The following is a 6,000-nucleotide window of genomic DNA, read 5'->3' as shown; positions in this document are numbered from 1 at the left end:
TCTCTTTTGTTTTCTAGGGCCATTCTCACATCAGGTTCCAGATGGCTGTTATGCAATAGATCCTCTATTTCTGTAATTGTTATCAGGGAATTGTCTGCTTTTTCCCAATGTCTATTCAGGTCTACAAATGGCAGAGAGCTTTGTCTGGGCACTTTAGTCCTCTTCTTTTCTTTGGTAGTCATTTTCTCTTCTATTCTTACTTGCACTGTCTCTTCAGTTTCATTACCTTAATCATCACTTTCATATATGGTTTCTCTTTGCTTGTTCTCCCTCTTGGCGTCCACATACTCTTCTTCTGTAAATTCTTGGGAGGTAGTAGGTGATAAGGGCTTCACCTTATGTTTGATGGGTGCTGCTACTGCACCAGAAGGGAATGTGACACATCCTTCTGCATATGGATCTCTTGGTGTGCTGTGGTCTGCAGCTGCAGGAAAACCTCCTGTCCCATAGGCTGTAGGCTCCATCTGAGCTGCTGTTGGACCAGTAGCTTCATTGGATGTGTCACGCTCCGAGGCAGAACACGGGAGTCAGACGAAGGAGAGTGGTTTGATTTTGTTTATTCTTTGAGGATAAGCAAGCTCAGTAGGCCAAAGCAGGCACAACACAAAACACTGGGTAAAACAGAGGTCCCGGCTATAATTGAAACGTGTCCTACAGGTAGGACTTACACAGCTCTTGGAACGTGGACAACCAAACAATAACCCATAGAACCCCAACCTCACCGACAGACAGATATACACCTACACTAATCACAGAACAAGAAACAGGTGCGTCTAGTGATGATGCACAGGGAAGGCGGTGGCTTCAGAAAGCTAGTGACGCCGACCGCAGGAGCCCCAGTGCACCAGCAGTGGGAGCCTCAGGAGAGGGAGCCGTGACAGGATGCTTCCATCTTTCCCTTGAATATCATCTGTCCTTCCAGATGCACAGTGGCACCTTCAGTCTCACTTGTTGACAGTGTGGGGTAAAATTCAGACAGGGATGGATAAATGCCTGATGTAAGCTTCGTTGCATATGGTGGCGGTGGGGTTGTTGATGGGGTAGCATCTTTTGAGGTATTTAATTTATTATCATTCTTAATTGTTCTCCAATTGTAAAGTTGGTTCTGACTTCCATATCTGAAGGAGTGTGTTGCTAGTAACAGCAGTTGTCTTGTCTCTGGTTTTCTTGTTCTGTAGTCCTCTAGTGTCTGTTGAACTGTTTTCAAGTGTGGCTTTGACAGGCTGCCAGCAGATGGCCATGGGTGTGTGATATCTTTAGTCCATTGTTCCCACTTCACACTAAGCTGTTTTAAATCTTTAGCAAAGGCAGGGTATTTATACATCAAAAGTTCTAGGGGTGTCTTGTCCTCAGTAGCCGTCCCATTCTCTTATATATTAGGCATGTTTTGGGAGGAGCTTTGAGTTCTTGGCACTTCCCCCTAGATACAATCTGGGCAGTCTCCTAGTTCAACTTCCTGTTCACTCACACACTCACTCAGTGCACAACCCTGTCCACTTAACCCATCCTGTCACAGCTATTTTTATTCTTCACCTCAGGGCTTTACACCGTGGACAATACACAGTCGTAATAAAACGGACTAACACCGTTCCACACTTTCTATCTAACCTGCTTCGATTCAATATCTAAACTCCTCTACACTCAGCCCAGAGTGGACCAGCAAAACCTATTCAATAATTATTACATACTTGATACGTACATACAAATAATAGCCGTGCAGACGATGGCTGTTAACCAAAATAATTGAAAACATAACTGTCAATTCTGTTAAATAAAGTCATTCATGATTCGCTGATCTGTTACAATCTTAGAATTTCAACAAACATTAACAACTTTCATTCTCCCTAAACAAACAATGCCAGCATTTCCACACACTCCCTGCACGCACACACACACACCCAAAACAGCCGGCCTGGACTGGGTTAGAGGATTTTTTTTTTAAGGCGCGGCCATTAGTTGCAGTTTAGTTTGCCAAACAAAGGTACTATTTGTTTTTATTTATTCATGAACATTTTTGTATTAGTAAAATATCGTAACAGTGCACCTTCTAGAAACATCAGTCATGACATAACACACAACAGGACAACATTTTGACTAACACAAACAAGCACACACACACAAAAAGACAGGTTTGCTGGCAAGAGTTCTGACGGAGAGGGGGACAAATTATAGCTGTTAAGTCCCCACATTTTTAACCACATATTTAATAAACCTAATTTATGCATATATATTTATGCATCCTTAATATATAATATAATTAATCTTCCACACATACATGCCCATGCCATCACACTGCCACCATGTTTTACAGATATGGCATTCGTTGGATTGTTAGCCGTTCCAAGCCTTCTCCATACCTTTTTCTTCCCATCATTCTGGCACAGGTTGATCTTAGTTTCATTTGTCCAAAAACTCTTGTTCCGGTACTGGGCTGACTTTTTTAGATGTTTTTTTGGCAACGTTTATTCTGGCCTTCCTATCATTGAGGCTTATGCATTGTTTGCACCTTGTAGTGAACCCTTTGTATTTGCTCTCGTGAAGTCTTCTCTTTATGTTAGACTTGGATAATGATATGCCTGCCTCCTGGAGAGTGTTCTTCACTTGGCTGGATGTTGTGAAGAGCTTTTTCTGTACAATGGGAAGGATCTTATGATCATCCACCACTGTTGTCTTCATCCACCACTTTTGTCACCACCGTTCCAGCTTTTGAGTCAATTGTGCAATTACTTTTGTTCTCTTGAAAAAGAGGTGCCTACATATTAAATAGCTGTAATTCCTAAACCAATTTGAATGTGAATACCCTCAAATTAAGGCTGAGAGACTGCACTTACAGCCCATAGCCATTATTTAGCTGTAACTTGAAGGTATTTTGGTAAACAGCCCAAATAACAAAACTTGTGTCAATGTCCAATTATTTCCTAACTGTATGTATGGTGCTGGCCATGGTGTTGTGGTCTGTGGTGGTCACTGGAGGTTTAGCACAGGACAAACTTGCATTAAATAGCAAAACATTGGGGAGGTGGTATCACTTGGGATTCGGGGTGGAAACATGGTATTTTCTTTCACTTTGTGTAACATGTTCCTTGTGCAGACGATAACTCCTCCTAGAGTCCTTTATACAGGACTTGGAATGTGCATCTGGCCATATCATATACGTCTGTAGATACACAGACGCACAAGTACAGTGTGATGAAAAGATTTTGAATAAAAAAAAAAAGAAGGCAATGAATGCATTTAAATGTATTAATGAGGAGGAGAAGTGTCCTGCATGCCTTTGATGTCTGACGGAATTAAGGTACAGGTTTAGTTTTGTATAATTATGTTACTCTTTGAGTTCGGCTTTAAAAAACAAAAACAAAAACATGAGCACTTGTAATTATAACATATATAATTACGGATTGGTAACAGGGACGTCACCAGGCCTATTTTAGGGGGGCTTTAACCAAGACCCCCAAAAACGAGGTTTAGCCCCATATCCATGATTTTCTAGTGATGTCCCTGATTGGTAATATGGACAGTACTGTTTGGAAGAGGAAATACCGTGCCATGTTAATTAAAAGGAATGTTGATGTTTATTGTTTTAGTGTCCAATTCTCTCATATTACTAACTTACAAACTTACATTGAAATTCAGTTTTGTTTGATGTTTACTGACACTCAATATCATTTGGTGACAATGATAAATATATATAAAATAAATATATATATAAAAACTTAAATACATTGCACTTGGAAAGAATTCAGACCCTTTCACATCAATTCACGTTTTATGTGTTAGAGCCTTATTCTAATACGTACTAGATTAATTTCTGGTTTTCTAAATCTATTGCAATTAATTTACGAAAAATTGAAATATCACATTGATATAAGTATTCAGACCCTTTTATATGACAAGCAATGAATCACAGACCTGGGGAACGGTACCAAAACATTTCTGCATCACTGAATGTCCCCAAGAAAAAGGTGGCCTACATTCTTAAATGGAAGAAGTTTGGAACCACCAACACACTTTTTAGAGCCAAGCTGAGCAATTGGGTGTGAAAGAACCTGTGCAGAGATGGGACAACTTTCCAAAAGGATATTCTCTGAAGCACTCCACAATTCATGCCTATTGTTGACCAGACTGAAGCCACTTTTCAGTAGGTCAAATGAAAGCCCGCTTGGAGTTTGCCAAAAGGAACCAATACCATCCCTACGATGAAGAATAATGCTGTGCGGATATATTTTTCAGCGGCAGGGACTGTGAGGGCAAAGATGAACTGGGTAAAGTAGAGACAAATTGTTTTTGAAAACCTGTTTCAGAGAACACAGTCAGCACAACGCCGCAGTGGCTTCAGAACAAATGTGTTAATGTCCTTGAGTGGCCCAGCCAAAGCCTGGACTTGAACCTAATCAAACATCTCTGGATAAACCTGAAAATGGCTGTGTGGCAATCCTCCCCATCCCACCTGGCAGAGCATTGGAGAAACTGCGGTGTAAGGAACAAAAAAAAACAAAAGAGAACCTGCTTTAGTTTCAATAGGACAATGAACCCAAGTCCAAAGCAACATTGGAGTGGCTCAAGGACAAAAAGGTGATTTGTTCTAGTGTGGCCCAGTCAAAGTCCTGTTCTTAATCTCATTGAGAATCTGCAACAGTTTGAAATCTACAGTCCACAAGCTTTGTGCAATGAGTCTAAACATCCTGGAGCAAATTTGCCATGAAGAATGGAGGGGGTTGAATACTGTTTCAATGCACTCTATTAATGAGATCTGGTACTCAGTCAACTTAACAAGTAAAACAAGGGTACACAACTATGAGTAAATATAATGGTAACATAATTTATTGAGTAAGAGTACAGGTGATTAGGTTTAGGCTACACTTACTTCTCTGGGTTTGTAGTGGTCATATATGAGATACCAGGACCGTTTCATAGGTTGCTGTTTGATCAGGTACTTGTCTGGTGGGTAGGGGTGAAACGTCTGTCTTCCCTTCACATCTCTCGAGTCCCCGGGCTCTACATTCATGGTCTCCATACACTTTCCCAGAGCCTATGTCTTCTATGGTGAGGAAATGGGTACATTTCCCTTTGTCAAATCCCTCAATAAATTTAAATTCTTTAAGAGGCTCCTCTGTCCTCCACTCATTACCTGTATTAATGGCACCTGTTTGAACTTGTTATCAGTATAAAAGACACCTGTCCACAACCTCAAACAGTCACACTCCAAACTCCCAGAACCACACGGGGGGACCTAGTGAATGACCTGCAGAGAGCTGGGACCAAAGTAACAAAGGCTACCATCTGTAACACACTACGCTGCCAGGGATTCAAATCTTGCAGTGCCAGACATGTCCCCCTGCTTAAGCATGTACATGTCCAGGCCGTCTGAGGTTTGCTAGAGAGCATTTGGAGGGTCCAGAAGAGGATTGGGATAATGTCATATGGTCAGATGAAACCAAAATAGAACTTTTTGGTAAAAACTCAACTCGTCGTGTTTGGAGGAGAAAGAATGCTGCCAAAATACCAGCAACAGTGTGTGAAAACCTTGTGAAGACTTACAGAAAACGTTTGACCTCTGTCATTGCCAACAAAGGGTATATAACAAAGTATTGAGATTAACTTTTAGTGACCAAATACTTATTTTCTACCATAATTTACCAATAAATTCATAAAAAATCCTACAATGTGATTTTCTGGATTTTCTTTTCTCATTTTGCCTCTCATGGTTGAAGTGTACCTATGATGAAAATTACAGGCCTTTCTCATCTTTTTAAGTTGGATAACTTGCACAATTGGTGGTTGACTAAATACTTGTTTGCCCCACTGTATATATACATCTTGTCTACCTAATGAGATGACATTAGAGCTAATTCATTGAAATTAAAATAACAACAAACAAAGGTTTGGCTAGCTTTTCTTTGTTATTCGAAGAATCAACTTTGGAACCACAAGTGAATTGTGTACCATCAATAACTAATAAAGGACATATAAAGAATCATTACATATACTGTCGATTCCTTT

The sequence above is a fragment of the Esox lucius genome, chromosome 13 (genome assembly GCF_011004845.1).
Source record: "Esox lucius isolate fEsoLuc1 chromosome 13, fEsoLuc1.pri, whole genome shotgun sequence".
NCBI lineage: Eukaryota > Metazoa > Chordata > Actinopteri > Esociformes > Esocidae > Esox > Esox lucius.
The sequence above is the reverse complement of the archived record's forward strand: the minus strand, read 5'-3'. Positions refer to the sequence as shown.